Source organism: Heterodontus francisci, chromosome 24 (genome assembly GCF_036365525.1).
Source record: "Heterodontus francisci isolate sHetFra1 chromosome 24, sHetFra1.hap1, whole genome shotgun sequence".
NCBI lineage: Eukaryota > Metazoa > Chordata > Chondrichthyes > Heterodontiformes > Heterodontidae > Heterodontus > Heterodontus francisci.
Genome location: NC_090394.1, coordinates 41,645,520 through 41,666,394, shown reverse-complemented (window position 1 = coordinate 41,666,394; position 20,875 = coordinate 41,645,520). Strand labels below are relative to the sequence as shown.

At 44.5% G+C, this 20,875-nt stretch overlaps 1 protein-coding gene across 1 annotated transcript in view; it reads right to left on the bottom strand.

Annotated features, from left to right (window-relative positions):
• Positions 1-20,875, bottom strand: part of usp31 (ubiquitin specific peptidase 31) — a 112,258-nt gene that overhangs the window by 57,630 nt on the left and 33,753 nt on the right. The window lies entirely within an intron of this gene.

Sequence of the window (20,875 nt, the reverse complement as noted above, 5' to 3'; positions counted from 1 at the left end):
TCTTCAAAAAAGTCCCAGAGGATCTCTTGCATCTTTCCGAGCACGAAGATGAAGCCTGGTTTAACACCTCATGCGAAAGACGTATACAAGAATGAAGGAGAAAGCGAAGGTGATGATTACAGAGAGTAAGTGGGAGAGGATTTAAACAAATAAGGCAAAAGGAGCAAGTAAGGCAGAGGGAGAACAAAGCGAGGAGATCAACTGGAGAATGATGGCAGTGGGGACAGCATCTTCCTTGCCCTCGTGGTAAAGGATGGAATACTAGGTGCTATGGCAGAGAGCAGACAAAGGTTCAGGTACATACATCGACAGAGCAGGAAGTGGATTAAGTACATGAACATATGGGGAGCATACCAACACTAATAAACATGCCATTATTTAAACAGCAAGTACTCTCCTGCTGTCTTGGCCAACATTGTTCCTGCAAATACCACCACCAAAAACAGGCCATTTATCTCATTTACGATTTGTGGAATCCTGCTGTGCATCTGGGACAAAACTTTAGGGCAACTACAGTTGGTTCATAAATGAAGCCTTTGCCAGCATCACCCACATCCCAGGAAAAAATAATTTTAGGATGTACCTCTTGGCAACATCTATCTAACAAATTTGACCTGAATGACGATGGAGAATGCAAGCCTACCGCCACCCATGGCCCAATGCATTCCAACAGCCCTGATTACCTGGTGATAGTTAGCTCGACATCTGAATTGCAAGGGGCAGCATTCTGGTTTCCAGTGGATATGCAAAACTGAACAAAAAAAAAAGGAGTAGGTCATATGGCCCCTCGGGCCTGCTCCGCCATTCAATAAGATAATGACTGATCTTCTGCCTCAACTCCACCTTTCCATCCTTTCCCCATGTCCCCTGGTTTCCTTTGAGTTCAAAAATGTAACCGATCTTGGTCTTGAATATCCACAGCTCTCTGGGATAGAGAATGCCAAAGATTCACAACCCTCGGGTGAAAAAATTCCTCATCTCAGTCCTTAATGGCTGACACCTTATTGAAACTGTGACTCCATGTTCTAGAATCTCTAGCCAAGGGAAACAGCCTCTCAGCACCGACTCTGTAAAGCCCCCTAAGAATTTTATATGCTTCAATGAGATCACCTCTCATTCTTCTCAACGCCACAGAATATAGGCCCATTACACTCAATCTTTTCTCATATGACGGCCCTCTCATCACGGCAATCAATTTAGTGAAATAAAAACAAAGTGCTGGAAATACTCAGCAGGTCAGGCAGCATATGTGAAGAGAGAAGCAGAGTTAACGATTCAGGTCTGTGATCTTTCAGCAGAACTGGCAAAGAAACTGGTTGGAAAAGAATTAGGTTTTAAGCAAGTGGGGGGGGGGGGGGGGGTTTGGTGGGAAAGAGAACAAAAGGAAAGGTGTGTGATAGGGCAGGAATCAGGAGTGATTAAATAACAAAGCTGTCATGGGACAAAGGCATGGTGAAAATGAGTTTTGGTAAACGCCTTACTTCTGCTTTTCCATTCGTCCTACCAAACTGGATAATTTCACACTTCCCCACATTATGCTCCCCCTGCCACCTTCTTGTCCAATCACTTAACCTGTCTATATCCTTTTGCAGCCACGTTACATTCTCCACAGTTTACTTTTCCCACCTAGCTTTGTATTATCAGCAAACCTGGATATATTTCTTGATTCTCTCAGCTAAAGTATACACAGAAATTCATGGAAGTTATAACACAGAGACAAGCCATTTGACTCAAAATGTCTGTCTGTGTTTAGCCTCCACACATGCAGAATTCTAATCCTACCTAGCCACCCTGTTCCCATATCCCTTCATCTCCTTTTCATCCACCTATTAAATCTAATCTGGAATGTTGATACTATTTCTGCCTCAACCACTAGCCCTGGAAGTGAATACCACAGCCTCAAGTCGCTGGGTGTGAAGGTGGTTCTACAGACCTCTGTTCCAAATCTCTTGCATTTAATCTTGTATCGAAGGCCCCTCAGGGGCCCTCATGCGGAACCCAAACTGAGTGTCACTGAGCAGGTTATTGTTAAGCAAGTGCCGCTTGATGGCACTGTGATGACACGTTCCATCACTTTACTGATGATTGAGAGCAGGCTGATGGGGCGGTAATTGGCCGGGTTGGACTTGTCCTTCTTTTTGTGCACAGGACATACCTGGGCAATTTTCTACATTGCAGGGTAAATGCCAGTGTTGTAGCTGTACTGGAACAGCTTGGCTAGGGGCATGGCAAGTTCTGGAGCACTAGTCTTCAGTACTATTGCCAGAATATTGTCAGGGCCCATAGCCTTTGCAGTATCCAGTGCCTTCAGTTGTTTCTTGATATCATGCGGAGTGAATCGAATTGGCTGACGTCTGGCATCTGTGATGCTGGGGACTTCAAGAGGAGGCCGAGACGGATCATCAACTCGGCACTTCTGGCTGAAGATTGTTGCAAATGCTTCAGCCTTATCTTTTGCACTGATGTGCTGGGCTTCCCCATCATTGAGGATGGGGATATTTGTGGAGCCACCTCCTCCAGTTAATTGTTTAATTGTCCACCACCATTCATGACTGGATGTGGCAGGACTGCAGAGCTTACATCTGATCCATTGGTTATGGGATCGCTTCGCTCCGTCTATCGCATGCTGCTTACGCAGTTTGGCACGCAGATAGTCCTGTGTTGTAGCTTCACCACTGACACCTCATTTTGAAGTATGCCTGGTGCTGCTCCTGGCATGCCCTCCTGCACTCTTCATTGAACCAGGGTTGGTCTCCTGGCTTGACGGTAATGGTAGAGTGGGGGATATGCCGGGCCATGAGGCTACAGATTGTGGTTGAGTACAATTCAGCTGCTGCTGACGGCCCACAGCGCCTCATGGATGCCCAGTTTTTCATCGCGAGATCTGTTCGAAATCTATCCCATTTAGCACGGTGGTAGTGCCACACAACACGAAGGAGGGTATCCTCAATGTGAAGGCGGGACTTCGTCTCCACAATGACTGTGCGGTGGTCACTCCTACCAATACTGTCATGGACAGATGCATCTGCGGCAGGCAAATTGGTGAGGAGGAGGTCAAGTACGTTTTCCTCTCTTGTTGGTTCCCTCACCACCTGCCGCATACCCAGTCTAGCAGCTATGTCCTTTAGGACTCAGCCAGCTCAGTCAGTAGTGGTGCTACCAAGCCACTCTTGGTGATGGACATTAAAGTCCCCCACCCAGAGTACATTCTGTGCCCTTGCCACCCTCAGTGCTTCCTCCAAGTGCTGTTCAACATGGAGCAGTACTAACTCACCAGCTGAGGGAGGGCGGTAGGTGGTAATCAGCAGGAGGTTTCCTTGTCCATGTTTGACCTGATGCCATGAGACTTCATGGGGTCCAGCGTCGATGTTGAGGACTCCCAGGGCAACTCCCTCCCTACTATATACCACTGTGCCGCCACCTCTGCTGGGTCTGTCCTGCCGGTGGGACAGGACATACCCGGGAATGGTGATGGCAGAGCCTGGGACATTGTCTGTCAGGTATGATACCATGAGTATAAACTATGTCAGGCTGTTGCTTGACTAGTCTGTGGGACAGCTCTGCCAATTTTGGCACAAGCCCCCAGATGTTAGTAAGGAGGACTTTGCAGGGTCGACAGGGCTGGGTTTGCGTTGTCGTTTCTGGTGCCTAGGTTGATGCCGGGTGGTCCGTCCGGTTTCATTCCTTTTTATTGACTTTGTAGCGGTTAGATACAACTGAGTGGCTTGCTCGGCCATTTCAGAGGGTATGCAAGAGTCAACCACATTGCTATGGGTCTGGAGTCACATGTAGGCCAGACCAGGTAAGGACAACAGATTTCCTTCCCTAAAGGACATTAGTGAACCAGATGGGTTTTTACAACAACCGACAATTGTTTCGTGGCCATCATTAGACTAGCTTTTTAATTCCAGATTTATTAATTGAACTCAAATTCCATGGATTTGAAACCATGTTCCCAGAGCAATACCCCGAGTCTCTGGGTTACTAGTCCAGTGACAATACCACTACGCCACTGCCTGCCCTAAGGTGAGAGCGACTGCCCTTGACATCAAGACAGCATTTGACAGAGTATGGCATCAAGGAGCACTAGCAAAACTGAGGTCAATGGGAATTAGGGGGAAAACCCTCCGCTGGTTGGAGTCATATCTAGAGCAAAAGGAAGATGGCTGTGGTTGTTGGAGGTCAATCATCTGAGCTCCAGGACATCACTGCAGGAGTTCCTTAGGGTAGCAACCTAGGTCCAACCATCTTCAGCTGCTTCATCAATGACCTTCCTTCAATCATAAGGTCAGAAGTGGGGACGTTCACTGATGATTGCACAATGTTCAGCACCATTCATGACTCCTTAGATACTGAAGCAGTCCGTGTAAAAATGCAGCAAGACTTGGACAATATCCAGGCTTGGGCTGATAAGTGGCAAGTAACGTTCGCGCCACACAAGTGCCGGGCAATGACCATCTCCAACAAGAGAGAATCTAACCATCTCCCCTTGACATTCAATGGCATTACCATCACTGAATCCCCCACTAACACCCTAGGGGCCACCATTGACCTGAAACTGAACTGGAGTAGCCATATAAATACCATGGCTACAAGAGCAGGTCAGAGGCTAGGAATCCTGCGGCGAGTAACTCACCTCCTGACTCCCCAAAGCCTATCCACCATCTACAAAGGCACAAGTCAGGAGTGTGATGGAATACTCTCCACTTGCCTGGATGGGTGCAGCTCCAACAACACTCAAGAAGCTCGACACCATCCAGGACAAAGCAGCCCACTGTTTGGCACCCCATCTACAAACATTCACTCCCTCCACCACCGACGCACAGTGGCAGCAGTGTGTACCATCTACAAGATGCACTGTAGCAACGCACCAAGGCTCCTTTGACAGTACCTTCCAAACCTGCGACCTCTACCAACTAGAAGGACAAGGGCAGCAAATGCATGGGAACACCACCACCTGCAAGTTCCCCTCCAAGTCACACACCATCCTGACTTGCAACTATATCGCCATTCCTTCACTGTTGTTGGGTCAAAACCCTGGAAATCCCTCCCTAACAGCACTGTGGGTGTACCTACCCCACATGGACTACAGCGGTTCAAGAAGGCAGCTCACCACCACCTTCTCAAGGGCAAGTAGGGATGGGCAATAAATGCTGGCCTGGCCAGCAACGCCCACATCCCATGAATGAAAAAAAAATTCTTGACCGCTCAACTACCGGTAACAGTCTACTTCTAGTTATGCTGTCCTATCCTTTCATAATCTTAAACACTTCTAATAACAGCACTCCAATTAAAGGCTTCATCAATTAATACCTTTGCAGGCAAAGAAACAGCTGAATAAAAGACTGGCTAGCAATAAAACTGAGGGTTATAGGGCAAGTACAGATAGGGATAATAAAATGTTGCATGAAACTAGATACTTCCTGAGCTCTTGGGGCCAAGGGAATGTTGACAGGGAAGACAGCTGGTCAAGGACATGTAATGCAGGATGCAAGATTAGATTGGCATGCTGGAATTTGGCTGGATTCTGTAAACAGGGAGAGAGTTTGCATAATCTTTCTGCAGGAAAGTAAATGGGTTAGGGGTAGGTGATTACACAGTCTGTGGAAGAAGCCAGTTTGACAGGCCAAAGGCTTTGTTAATTTCAAGCATTGTGAGGTTAACATTCCATACAATGTTCCCTCTAAACTGCACAGCTATCGGAATGTATCGCATAGGGAACAAACAGGCCTCGCCGAACCAAAGTTCCCTTTTAAGATGCGTGCACACGCAGCCATCTTAAAGGGACAGCACAGTGCAACAGGTCACACACAAAGAAAAATTAGAGGGAACATTGATTCCATAGGCAGGCTATTTGACATTTGAGACATCCCTAAAGAACAAGGAGTCAAAACCCCTGTCTATCCTTAGCCATGAAACAGAAAAGGTTGGACTTCTTGTGAAATTGAAACTGCTCGAGAGATTATTGTATTTTTAAACCAAGATTTAAAAACGTACAAAGTTAAATGCAGGAAAAAAAAACAAAAAAGAAAGCACGGTGACATGTCATAACAGAAGAGGGGGGGGTGGAAATACTGAAACAGCAATCCAGAAAACCTATAGGAAAACAATCAAAAATGCTATTTAGCAATGCTTTGGAATAAGGATCAGTCACCTGCTACACATCAGCAATTCAGAACAATTGCTGACGGGGTCAAATTATTTTAATTTTATGTACAGTGACCAATTAAACTACTATACTGGCTCAAGACAATACTAAGGCTGCACAACACCTATGTTAAGTCAGTACCCCCAACCCCAACATTAAGTACACATATGCTCAACACCCACACACCCAGTTTTCAACAGATTACCACAGGGTGAAACACTGAATCAGTTCAAGTATTCAAGAGAGCGCTGGCCCAATTCCTGGTTTGGTAGCAGGGTCAGGGCAGTGTGCTTGGAGCAGGAAAAATTACTACTTGGGACTCACTTCAATCATGCAATTTTTGCCACGTTTTTACACTTGGATTCGCTTGGAATTTTCTAAATATACTAAACTATCCCGAACTCTCTGGGAAATCAAAACAATTTTTAAAAAATTCTGAATATTGAGCACACAAGTATAGACAATACTGCTGAAAAATTGCCAAAACCAATTCTGAAAGGCAGAATGATCCAGTGGGGCCTAAGCAGCTTTATTCATTCCCCATCCTTTGAAGCAGCATTAATCTCAAACCCCGACCATTACATCGCTGATCAGTAGCCAATGTTGAATATATTGGTCACTTTCACACCTTTCTTCCCCATTCCTAGAGAAAGAGGTGATTACAATCAATGAATTGTGAGCAGAGGATAGTAGCCCCTTTCTATTGCATGTACTTTGCAAGTACTGCTTTCTAAAAAAAAAGAAAGAGAGAAAGAAGAACTTTGCAAGTACTGCTACCGACCACTGCCCTGATGTCACCACCTGCACTGTGTAATAAATGAGGTACCTCCACAGAGCTGATATTCATCAAATGGTGTTTTCCATCTACACAAGCCTCAGTACAAGCAGCCGCCTGTTCTGATGACCAAAAAACTCAGCCTCTCTGCACAGGTCAGTGCTGCAACCTTCCTGCCCACTGATAAGACATATTTATATTATCACTTGTTTTATGGAAGCAAATACAATGAAATGAATGAGCAGTTAACATGCTACTGGTGGCATTGTTGGAGAGAAGAATGTTGGCCAGGATACCATGGGTTACTCTCCACTCTTCCTCCGGTACAGTCACAGAATCTTTACCACCCAGAATACAGACTGGGCACACACCTTCGCCAGCCTTTCTGGGAGGGTCAGGCACCAAAAACCTCAGCAAACTACAACTTCCAAAACACATGGATACCCACAAGCTTACTGCTTCATGCTGTGGAACCCAACCAACACCAGCTTGGCCCATAACAGATCTTCAGATAAATCTGCAATAAAAACACGAGGATAGAGATCTATAAACAGTTAACCAGGTGCATTAATTGTGTCTAAAGAGACTCATAGTCCCATATATCACACAACTACAAACAAAGAATTATTGATATGCTTAAGCGATCAGACAGTGTCTACAGATTAACATGAAATTAATATTGAACAGCTGCCACAAGCTAAGGATTTTCATATGTATAAATTATCAGCTTACGGTCACATTCCAAGTACAGCACAGGGAATATACACAGAGTAACCCCTCTCCTCACCCCAATGAAAGAACAGCTCTAAGAGTGATGTGTAACACAGACAGCTTTAAATGCTAGCCTGCAGTCAGAGAACAGATTTGCTGCTATTTTGATGGCCTGAAGTCGAGCTACTGAACAAAGATGATTCACTGGACTGAGTTCATAAACTCCCAAATGGGCTTTTCTGTTTGGGGCTGCATAACAGCACTGGCAATCTGCTGAACCCAGCTGCAATATCCCACTGCTGGTCAGTGATGAACAGCTGCTCATCCCTTATCCTGCCACAAAAATCTATATTTGGTTTTGAACAAACTGAGCCCCACATCAGTCTGTGCCTGATTGTCCTGAGTTTTGTCATTTGGGTTTAAAGTGATGCTCTAAACCTATGTGACAGTGGACTATTCACAGGTCAAATACAGATTGGAATGCAAGAAAACTAGGAATCAGTAAATACAGCAAAGACACAGCACATATCCATGGGAAATTCCACAATGGGGATTCCCAATTCATGACAAGTCAACAAGAGAATGAACGGAGTGTAGGCTGCAGAGTTGTCCCTGTGCATCAAGCTCCCTGCCACTACTCCTTTTTAAGTCCTGCATTCCCCAAGGGCAGGATCATAGTAACATTAGTTGGGAACATAATGACTACCCAATTACTACCTGCCAGGGCGACTGGATGAACAATTAAAAATGAGGGTACAAACAAATTCATTCAATCAGTAGTGAAAATATTAAAACACTCAATCGACCCAACAGATACTAGCTTCCTATCAAAGGGTGAAGTTGGAAAAACAGACAAACTGAACCACCACCATCCTTCCACATACATTCTTTACCTAATCCATCATGTTGATCTTTGAGTGCGATATACCGAACCTCTTCCTCCCCTCCCCACATATGCACAGCTACATTCAGATGGCACCAGACAGTTAAGATCCAGTCCTAACCAACAGAACAAAGAGAGAAAGGCTTGCATTTATTTAGTATCGAATCACTTTTCAAATGCCAAATTATTTCATGGACAATGAATTACTCTGAATTGCAGCCTGTTTTATAAGCAAATAGGCACATTTTACATTGTGGTAGTTTTGAATTGCAACAAGGTCACTCCTGCACCAGTACAACACCTTCCAATTTCCTATAGCCTCAGAGAGACTATGCCGAATTAGGAACCATTTGGGGTGAGGGCAAATCAGTTTGTGCGACCCCCAAATTAATTTCCAGCGGGCCCTCAGCAGCCATCACTTTGGGCTACATTTCAATCCAGATCCCAGGAGAAAATAGAAATAGAAAATGCTGGAAATACTCAGCAGGTCAGGCAGCATCTGCAGAGAGAGAAACAGAGTTAACATTTAAGGTCGACGCCCTTTCATCAAAGCCAATCTGATGAAAGGTCATCAACCTGAAAGTGTAGGATTGCGTTTATTTTATTAAGTACTGTTAGAACTTGGTTGTCATATCCTTAAGTATATCGGTTAAATTGTAACATAACCACATGGATAAGCTCAGTTGAATGTTAGCTAGAGTTCTTTACATGTCATGAAGCGATGAAAAGGACCAATTAAGACCGTGTAAAGATTATTTGTTTGAAAGTTGTTTGAGTGCGGATAACCCCAGGGAGACAGTTAGCTTTTTAACCAGTAAAGACTTTAAAAAAAAAAATCCCTGTCTGGTCACAAAGCTGTGAAACGAGATAAGCGTACATCAATCCCATTAAGTGGTCACTGTAGTTGAATAGCCACAGCAGTGTGGCACCAGATCAAGATATGAACTCTTGTGAAGGAATTCATACAATCAAATAAGCTTGAATCTGGAGGCCACCCCCACCACTGAATGACAATGACTCAAACCAGGCTCGTAGTACCATCATGGAAGGGCAGTTAGGTAATAACTGACAAATCAGACGAACAGAAGTGAGGTTTTACCTAATAGGGCACAGAACCAAGCTGGAAAAGGTGTATAAAGAAAGAACTTTTAAGGCCCCAAAAGCGCGCATCATCATCCAGAAGAAGACAGCAGACAGAGACAATCAAGAGACAAGGCGCTGCAGTTAACCAGAGTTCCATCATGAATGCAACTGCTGACCACTGCCCTTTGCAAAGTATCACAATTTTGTGCTTATTGTGGAAAACTTAATAAAAGTAAGCTTGTGAAAGCACCCTCGTACCCGTGTGGTTTTGTAGCTAGTCTGAACTGCAAATCCCTTTTAGATCTGCTCTCCTAACTTAAGACTGTAATTGTAACTGACCCAAGACTTACAACTAAATTAAAGCAAACCCCAGAATTTACAAAACATTAACTCCATTTCTCTCTGTACAGATGCTGACTGACCCGAGTATTTCCAATATTACCTGTTTTCATTTCAGAATCCGTCATCATTTTGCTCGTCAGAGAGAGGTGGTGTCCCATTTCTGCGCTCAACAAAAGTGCTTGTAACAGGTCAACTACATCACAGTAACTCCAAAATATCACCAATTTCACCATTCATCATCCTGCATCAATAATGAGCCCTTAGAACATAACAGCGCAGTACAGGCCCTTCAGCCCTCGATGTTGCGCCGACCTGTGAAACCATCTGACCTACACTATTCCATTTTCATCCATATGTCTATCCAATGACCACTTAAATGCCCTTAAAGTTGGCGAGTCTACTACTGTTGCAGGCAGGGCGTTCCACGCTCCTACTACTCTCTGTGTAAAGAAACTACCTCTGACATCTGTCCTATATCTATCACCCCTCAACTTAAAGCTATGTCCCCTCGTGTTTGCCATCACCATCCGAGGAAAAAGGCTCTCACTATCCACCCTGTCCAACCCTCTGATTATCTTATATGTCTCTATTAAGTCACCTCTTCTCCTCCTTCTCTATAACAAAAACAACCTCGTCCCTCAGCCTTTCCTCGTAAGACCTTCCCTCCATACCAGGCAACATCCTAGTAAATCTCCTCTGCACCTTTTCCAAAGCTTCCACATCCTTCCTGTAATGCGGTGACCAGAACTGCACGCAATACTCCAGGTGCGGCCGCACCAGAGTTCTGTACAGCTGCAGCATGACCTCGTGGCTCCTAAACTCGATCCCCCTACTAATAAAAGCTAACACACCATATGCCTTCTTAACAGCTCTATTAACCTGGGTGGCAACTTTCAGGGATTTATGTACCTGGACACCAAGATCTCTCTGCTCATCTACACTACCAAGAATCTTCCCATTAGCCCAGTATTCTGCAATCCTGTTACTCCTTCCGAAGTGAATCACCTCACACTTTTCCGCATTAAACTCCATTTGCCATCTCTCAGCCCAGCTCTGCAGCCTATCTATGTCCCTCTGTAACCTACAACATCCTTCGGCACTATCCACAACTCCACCGACCTTCGTGTCATCCGCAAATTTACTAACCCACCCTTCTACACCCTCATCCAGGTCATTTATAAAAATGACAAACAGCAGTGGCCCCAAAACAGATCCTTGCGGTACACCACTAGAAACTATACTCCAGGATGAACATTTACCATCAACCACCACCCTCTGTCTTCTTTCAGCTAGCCAATTTCTGATCCAAAGCACTAATTCACCTTCAATCCCATACTTCTGTATTTTCTGCAATAGCCTACCGTGGGGAACTTTATCAAACGCCTTACTGAAATCCATATAGACCACATCCACGGCTTTACCCTCATCCTCCTGTTTGGTCACCTTGTCAAAAAACTCAATAAGGTTTGTGAGGCACAACCTACCCTTCACAAAACCGTGCTGACTATCTCTAATGAACTTATTCTTTTCAAGATGATTATAAATCCTATCTCTTATAACCTTTTCCAACATTTTACCCACAACCGAAGTAAGGCTCACAGGTCTATAATTACCAGGGCTGTCTCTACTCGCCTTCTTGAACAAGGGGACAACATTTGCTATCCTCCAGTCTTCCGGCACTATTCCTGTCGACAATGACGACGTAAAAATCAAGGACAAAGGCTCTGCAATCTCCTCCCTGGCTTCCCAGAGAATCCTAGGATAAATCCCATCTGGCCCAGGGGACTTATCTATTTTCACACTTTCCAAAATTGCTAACACCTCCTCCTTGTGAACCTCAATCCCATCTAGCCTAGTAGTCTGTATCTCAGTATTCTCCTCTACAACATTTTCTTTCTCCACTGTAAATACTGACGAAAAATATTAATTTAACACTTCCCCTATCTCCTCCGATTCCACACACAACTTCCCACTACTATCCTTGATTGGCCCTAACCTATCTCTAGTCATTCTTTTATTCCTGATATACCTATAGAAAGCCTTAGGGTTTTCTTTGATCCTATCCGCCAATGACTTCTCGTGTCCTCTCCTTGCTCTTCTTATCTCTCCCTTCTTGACCAGACAGTGCCAGTTACCCAAAGGATAAATCTGTTCCTTCAACATGTATATATAAAGCATCCCCAACCGCAGCACATTTGTCTCCTGCAGTTAAGTGACAATTTACAGCTAGTTCTGATGGATTTATACCCATCGAAGGAGTAGATTAGAGTCAAAGAGTCATTACGGCACAGGAGGTGGTCATTGGTCCATTGAGTCCAAGGCAGCTCTTTGTAGAGCAATCCAATCAGTTCTGTTGCCCTGCTCTATCCCTGTAGCCCTGCAAGTTTATTTCCCTCAAGCGTCTATCCAATTTATTTCTGAAATCATTCATCGCCCCCCCCACTGCCACTAAAGGCCGGCTCGGGTCTGCAAATGAAACCTGACCCAAGCCCGACAGCACCACATCTGACCCAGCCAGAGTCCTTTAATTTTTTCCCATGCACGACCTGACCCGACCATCAGTTAACCTAGCTTCCGTTTTTCACTTTGTTGCTTATCTGCACAAACCTATAAAAACTGTAACTAAACAACCTTTCAAGTCCAAAAAGTACATCAACATTGGAGCCGTGTACCGGAGGTGGTGATGGAGCGTGTCCGACCCAACCTGAGCCTGAATGCCAGACCCAGAAGAGCGACTCAACCCGAACCCGACATGTTGTCAGGTCCCATCGGGTTCGGGTCAGGTAGCCATGCTCTAACTGCCACCACCCTCATAGGCAGCGAGCTCCAGCTCATACCACTCAGTGTGTAAAAATGTTCTTCCACACATTCCCCCTGCATCTCTTGCCCAAAATCATAAACCTATGCCCCCGAGTCCTTGTACCAACTAATGGGAATAGCTTTTCTTTGTCTACCTTATCTAAACCTGTCATAATCTTGTATACCTCTCTCCGATCTCTCTTCAATCTCCTTTGCTCCAAAGAGAGCAACCCCAACTTCTCCAATCTAATCTTGTAGCTAAATTCTCTCATCTCTGCAACCACTCTGGTAACTCTCCTCTGCACCCTTCCTAACCAGAACTGGACACAATACTCTAGTCGTGGCCTAACCAGAGCTTTATACAGGTTCAGCATAACTTTCCTATTTTTATACTCAATACCTCTATTCAGGAAACCCAAGATCTCATATGCTTTGCAACTATTCTCTCAATATGTCCTGCCACTTTCAAAGATCCATGCACATGAACCCCCAGGTCCCACTGTCCCTATACACGCTTTAGAACTGTGCCATTAAGTATATATTTTTTTTTATATAAGAGATACAGCACTGAAACAGGCCCTTCGGCCCACCGAGTCTGTGCCGACCATCAACCACCCATTTATACTAATCCTACACTAATCCCATATTCCTACCACATCCCTATACTAGGGGCAATTTATAATGGCCAATTAACCCATCAACCTGCAAGTCTTTGGCATGTGGGAGGAAACCGGAGCACCCGGAGGAAACCCACACAGACACAGGGAGAACTTGCAAACTCCACACAGGCAGTACCCAGAATTGAACCCGGGTCGCTGGAGCTGTGAGGCTGCGGTGCTAACCACTGCGCCACTGTGCCTCTCCCTACCCCTTCTGCCAAAATGCATCACCTCACACTGGTCTGCATTGCATTCCATTTGCCACTTGAGGCACCCCCAAACCCTTAACAGCCAGCGGCAAGAGAGGTGTATTTTGGCATCAAGATTCAGATCTGAAGAGGATTGGATAGTGCAATGAGTTAGACAGAGTTTTTATTTAAGGGATTTAGGTCACAACTGAAAGATTAGACAGTGAAAATGAAGATCACAATGCCTGCATTGTTAAATGACCCCCACAGCAGCTAACATAGGTATAAGAAAACCATTGCAAGAATGGGGAAAACAATGGCAGTTGTTTTTTGGGGACAGGTACAATTCAAGTGTGGCATGCATCTGGCCATGCTTCCAAACTGAGTGGAGGTGAAGGGCCAATTTACCTTAGTAGAGAGGTCAGTGACTAGGGGGCATAGATTTAAAGTGATTGATGGAAAGATTAGAGGGGAGATGAGGAAAAGTTTTTTTCACCCAGAGGGTGGCAGAGGTCTGGAACTCACTGCCTGGAAGAGTAGTTGAAACAGAAACCCTCAATTCATTCAAAAGAAGTCTGGATATGCACGTCAAATGCCATATTCTGCAGGGCTACGGACCAAATGCTGGAAGGTGGGATTAGAATGGGTGGAACGTTTTTCAGCTGGCACAGACACAATGGGCCAAGTGGCCTCTTTCTGTGCTGCAAACTTTCTTTGATTCTATTCTATGACACACAGCGAGAGGGACCAATTCACAGACAGAATTTGCACGTTTCGCAAAACATTATGAACAGATCAGTATTTGATCTGTGCAGGCAATGTGATTGATGGGCATCATCACTGGCAAAAGGGACTGGGGTGGGGCAAGAGATGAGGAGAATTATTTTTTATGCAGTGGGTTGTGAATTGGAATACACTGCCCGAATAGGTGGTGTAAGCAGATTCAACAGTACTTTTAAAAAGGGAAATTGGATAAATACTTGAAAACTAATCATTTGCAGAGCTGTAGAAAAGAGCAGGGGAGAGGGACTAATTGGATAGCTCAGCACAGACATGATGTGGCGAATGGCCTCCTTCTGCACTACAAAATTCTATGATTTTAATCATTGCTCAACAGTGGACTCACCAAGATTCAAACTGACTGCACATGGGACAGAAGGATAACCCCACAGGAAATGGCCTTGTTTAAAGCAAGTTCAATTCTTGTGGCAATGAAATGGAACTGAGATACAAATAGGCTGAAGTGAAGTGTCTGTTTTCACCACCTGTTGTCCCATTTGTCCCAGATTGAACTAAACTGAGTCACTGTGCAGAGGCATTTCAACAACAGTTACGGGTTCATTCTGGGCTGATAGGTCTCATTGCATTTTCAGTTGTTACTCAATTTCTACAGTCCTGCTGAGTGCAGAGCATGGTTTAAAAAGCTAAATCTAACACAATCTGCTTTAACAAGTGATTCTGCAGTGTCAGCTCCAGATCCTGGGTGACCAGAAACCATGCCATTTATATCTATACAACAGCCAGCCCATTAAATTGCACATGCTTAAGTTTGCATCTACTCAGTTCAACTTGTAATCTGCGAGCATGCACTTTGAATATTCATTCCGGGGATACGGGTATAGTTAGCATCCCTAGCTGCTCGAGAAGGTGGCGGTGGGCACTCTTCTTGAACTGCTACAGTCCACATGAAGGTACTCCCACATTACTTTTAGATAGGGATCTCCAGGATTTTAACCTAGTGGCAATCAAGGAATTGCTGATGCATGTCCAAATCTGGATGGAGAGTCTCCTCGGTGATGGCAGAAGGCACTTTGAGGTAATGTTCCCATGCACCAGCTGCCTTGACCTTCTATGTGGCAGAGGTCGTGGGTTTTGGAGGTGCTACCAAAAAGCGTTGCCAAGTTGCTGCAGTGCATCCTGTAGATGTACCTTGAGATGGCTTGGCCATGTGAGCCGCATGGAAGATGGCAGGATCCCCAAAGACACATTGTACAGCGAGCTCGCCACTGGTATCAGACCCACCGGCCGTCCATGTCTCCGTTATAAAGACGTCTGCAAACGCGTCATGAAATCGTGTGACATTGATCACAAGTCGTGGGAGTCAGTTGCCAGCATTCGCCAGAGCTGGCGGGCAGCCATAAAGACAGGGCTAAATTGTGGCGAGTCGAAGAGACTTAGTAGTTGGCAGGAAAAAAGACAGAGGCGCAAGGGGAGAGCCAACTGTGCAACAGCCCCGACAAACAAATTTCTCTGCAGCACCTGTGGAAGAGCCTGTCACTCCAGAATTGGCCTTTATAGCCACTCCAGGCGCTGCTTCACAAACCACTGACCACCTCCAGGCGCGTATCCATTGTCTCTCGAGATAAGGAGGCCCAAAAGAAAGAAAAAGAAAAAGAAAGAACCTTGTCCAAAGGTTTAATGCATTTCTAAAATCATACAGAACAAGTGCAAAACTACTTCACTGGGTTCCATGTCTGGGTTAAGCAGCTGAGCTTCCCAGTCGTTCAAAGACTTGGTCCTCCCAACTCCCACTGCTTTCCTCAATGGCTATGCCTCGAGGCATCCGCTAAAGTCGACTGTCTGGTTTTGGTGACCGCAGCAGCAAACAAATTATGAAAGGGAGCTTAGGATCAGCCTTTTAGGGGTGTGCTTACATTGCGTGAAAAGCAAGATGCAGCAATATGCTAAATGAAGCACAGCATACAGTTTCCTTTTCCTTCTCCCATTCAATATGCACAGGTTTTATCAATTACCTGTTAATAAAATCAAAACGTTAAACATTCTTTCTGGGATTGTCCTGCAGTCCAATATAAACTAAATTCAATTGAGCTAAGTGGATGGAATGTGCATTTATAATCCTGTGCCATATTCTAAACCAGCTGGCTCCATAACCAAAGACTCATGGATTTAGTTTTCCATTGACTGGATGTTTCAAAATTATGTACATGAGAGGCAGAGTCATCAATTAACTCCACACAAAAGGTATTTAAGAGGCCCCACCCTGGTTAGCCACTCTGCTGCGTCTGCAGATATTTAAATCCACTACACAAACATTCCATGAATTCAGTGGTCTCAAACCATATGCAGTTATGATAGCGCCTGGCTCCAGAAATTCATATTACGTACAATAGCAAATCCCAGTGGATGGGGAGCTCAGAGGGAGAGTAACAAGTTACAAAAACAGAAGCAATTTGTACAGTCTTAAATCAAGGTGAAAAAGATGGGGTCCACAGATCATGAAATAAAAGACCCAAGCAAAGCCAGAATGTTGTCCTAACCCCTAAAATTCAATAAAACCCTCGTGGCTCACTCCATTTGTCCTCTCCAGTACTGTGCCCGGTCACTGGACACATAGAGAGCTCCTATATGCTAGAGCGGTTCCATTCAGTCAAATGGAGCACAACAATCGAACTTTTTGAGAAACTAATCCACACATTCCCAACTCTGAGAAAATAAAAGTTACCCATTTTAGCATTGCACTATATCTTGTCAAATTCCAAGATTCCAACATGTTAACAGAAAAGGAGAGCACATTCCCAAGATGTTCTTTCACCTTGACCCCATGAAGTCTCATGGCATCAGGTCAAACAAGGACAAGGAAATCTCCTGCTGATTACCACCTACCGCCCTCAGTACTCTTCCATGTCGAACTGCACTTGGAGGAAGCACTGAGGGTGGCAAGGGCATGTACTGTGGGTGGGGGACTTTAATGTCCATCAATAAGACTGGCTTGGTAGCACCACTACTGACCGAGTCCTCAAGGACATAGCTGCTAGACTAGGTATCCAGCAGGTGGTGAGGGAACCAAGAGGGAAAAATATACTTGACCTCGTCCTCACCAATCTGCCTGCCGCAGTTGCATCTGTCCATGACAGCATTGGCAGGAGTGACCACCGCACAGTCCTTGCGGAGACGAAGTCCCCATCGTGTTGTGTGGCACTACCACCGTGCTAAATGGGATAGATTTCGAACAGATCTAGCAATGCAAAACTGGGCATCCATGAGGCACTGTGGGCCATCAGGAGCAGCAGAATTGTACTCAACCATAATCTGCAATCTCATGGCCCGGCATATCCCCCACTCTACCATTACCATCAAGCCAGAAGACCAACCCTGGTTCAATGAAGAGTGCAGGAGGGCATGTCAGAAAGCGCAATAGATTTCCTGATAAGCCGATGATGGTAAAACCCTCTTGTATCATTTAAGAGCCAGTTGGATGTTACGGTTGGTGCCAGGAGTAGGGAAGACGACAAATGTAGAGATTTGCCTCAAAGGTTAGGCTCTGATCATTGGGGCAGATGGTGGTGTAGTGGTAATGTCATTGAACCAGTAATATAAAGGCCAATGCCCTGTGGACATAGGTTCAAATCCCACCACGGCAGCTGGAATAATTTAAATTCAATTAATTAATAAATTAAATTTTTTTATAGGCAAGGGAATCAAAGGTTATCCGGGATAGATGGGAGTGTGGAATTCGAGACACAATCAGATCAGCCATGATCTTATTGAATGGTGGAGCAGGCTCGTGGGGCCGAATGGCCTACTTCTGCTCCTAATTCGTATGTTCGTATCTTCCAGCTTAATGAGAATAGCTACAATCCGATAGTCACCGGGCTAAAACTGAATGATGAACATATAGCAAACATTGTTCAGAGAAATATCCAATCATTAGAGATTGGATGATGGGAAATAAACTGAAAAAAGCAGAACAGTGCAAACAGAACTGAAACCAAACAAGTATCGATTGATGTGAATAGGGTAGTAGACACCTTTATTACCAAATGCCCAGGAGAAGGATGAAACCATGCACTGCAAGCACCACAGAAAATGACCCAAGTGTACAACAAATGGCAAACATTTTTTTTTAAAAATCACCCTCCATTCCATATGCTACAGGTGAATCACTGAACTAAGGTGATACCTACAGGGACCATCAAAATGAACAACCCTTAACCAGGCCAGCAGTCACCCTAGGAGGCCCGCTTACACAGTCAAGATGGCGTGGGTTACCAAAACACATTGGCTCTCCTACGGTGGACTGGCATCAGGAAAGCAGCCGAATGATAATATTTCACCACGACTCAGCGCCTCCAGCAGAGCAGACACTCCCAGCAACTCATCTTTCTCATTGTCTTTCTGCAGGTCTCAAGACTGAACATCTTCTTCAGCAATGCCAGACCTTAGCCGTCTCCCATTTATCTCTCAAGTTTCTTCCACTCGCACTTCATTTCGTTCACCTCCATTTCCACTGGTTTCACTCATTGTTTGCCTCTCTAATGCCCTTTGGACATCAAGTATGTTTCATCCTGTGGGATCGCGCTGGCATAGAATTACTACTTTATCTGTCCATGAACAATTGCTGCATTTCGAAAATGAAATTCATTGGGAAGCACCTTAAGACACTTCCACTCACTAAAAGTGCTTAAAATTTACAATCTGCTCAGAGACACAATGGTAGCTCCATCAGATCCAAGTGAAACTATATTTTAAAAGCCCTTCTGAAGAGGGAGGACCCTTTTTCAAAGCTTTGCAACATTCAGGCAAGACTATTGAGTCTTCTCTGCAACTACACTCCCTCAGGAATGGGAAAAGAGAGCAAATATATTCATAAAAATGAGTAGAGACAAAGGCCAAAAATATTCAGCATCAATTTAAAATACATCTTATTCAACTTAAACAAACCCAGAGGCAGATAGTCAGTCGAAGGCCCCATTCAAAAACGCAACATATTTAAATCTTTCCAGATCTCATTAGTTGCATAGAGTACCAAATCTTCATTCAGAATCAGTGAGCAATACCATTTCCCTCAGTTCCGATGAAGGGTCACTGACCCGAAATGTTAACTCTGCTTCTCTTTCCACAGATGCTGCCAGACCTGCTGAGTGGTTCCAGCATTTCTTGTTTTTATACCATTTCCCTAGTGTTGTTCTCTCTTCAGCGCAAGTTTTAATCTGTTGGGGACATTTTCAACACCATTGGTTCACTAACCATTGAGAATCACAAAGCACAGCAAGTGGCCATTCGGTCCACTGTGCCTGTGTCAGTTCTTTGAAAGAGCTACCAATTAGTCCCACTCCCTGCTCTTCCCCCATAGCCCTGCAATTTTTTCTTTTTCAAGTATATCTCCAATTCCTTTTTGAAAGTTATTACTGAATTTGCTTTAACTACCCCTTCAGGCAATGCATTCCAAATTATAACAATTTGCTGAGTAATAAAAAAAATTCTCATTACCCCGTGGCTCTTTTGCTAAATACCTTAAATCTGTGTCCTCTGGTTACCAACCCTCCTCTAATACCAAAAAATGGATCAGAACTGGTGCACTTCCACCAAGTGGCTCCATACAGGTTTCCTGCTTGCCCAACGAGGTGAAAAAGGAGGCAATTCAGACACTAGAAGGGTTTAAAATTGATAAGGAGGAAGTGTCTGTACTTAAAGTGGATAAGGCACCAGGATCAGATGAGATGCAGCCAAGGATACTGAGTGAAGAGTGGAAATTGCAGAAGCACTGGCCATAATTTTTCAGTCTTCCTTAGACTCGGGGGTGGTGCCAGAGGACTGGAGAATTGCAAAATTGTTCAAAAGAGGGTGTAAAGATAAGCCCAGCAACTATAGGCCAGTCAGTTTAACTTCAGTGGTGGGGAAGCTTCTAGAAAGATTAATTGTCACATGAACGAAAGCAGGTTAATTTTAAAAAGGCAGCACAGATTCCTTAGGGGAAAATCATGTTTAACTAGCTTGGAGTTTTTTTTGAAGAGGTAACTGAAAGGGTTGATGAGGGCAATGCAGTTGATGTGGTGTACATGGGCTTCCAAAAAGCATTTGATGCAGTGCCACACAACAGTCTTGTGAGCAAAATTATATCTCATGGAATAAACTGAACAGTAGCAACATGGATACGAAATTGGCTGAGTAACGGAAAACAGAGTATTGGTTAATGGACGTTTCTCGGGCTGGAGGAAGGAGTTCCCCAGAGGTCAGCGTTGGACCCTTGCTTTTCCTGATATATATTAATGACCCAGACCTTGATGTACAGGGCACAACTTCAAAGTTTGCAGATGATGCAAACCTTGGAATCATTGCGAACTATGAGGAAGATAGTATAGAACTGCAAAAGGGCATAGACAGGTTGGTGGAATGGTTAAACAGGTGCAGATGAAGTTCAATGCTGAGAAATGTGAAGTGATTCATCTTGGTAGGAAGAACATGGAGAGATAATATAAAATAAAGGGCACAATTCTAAATGGCATGCAGGAGCAGAGAGTCCTGGGTTTATTTGTGCATAAGTCA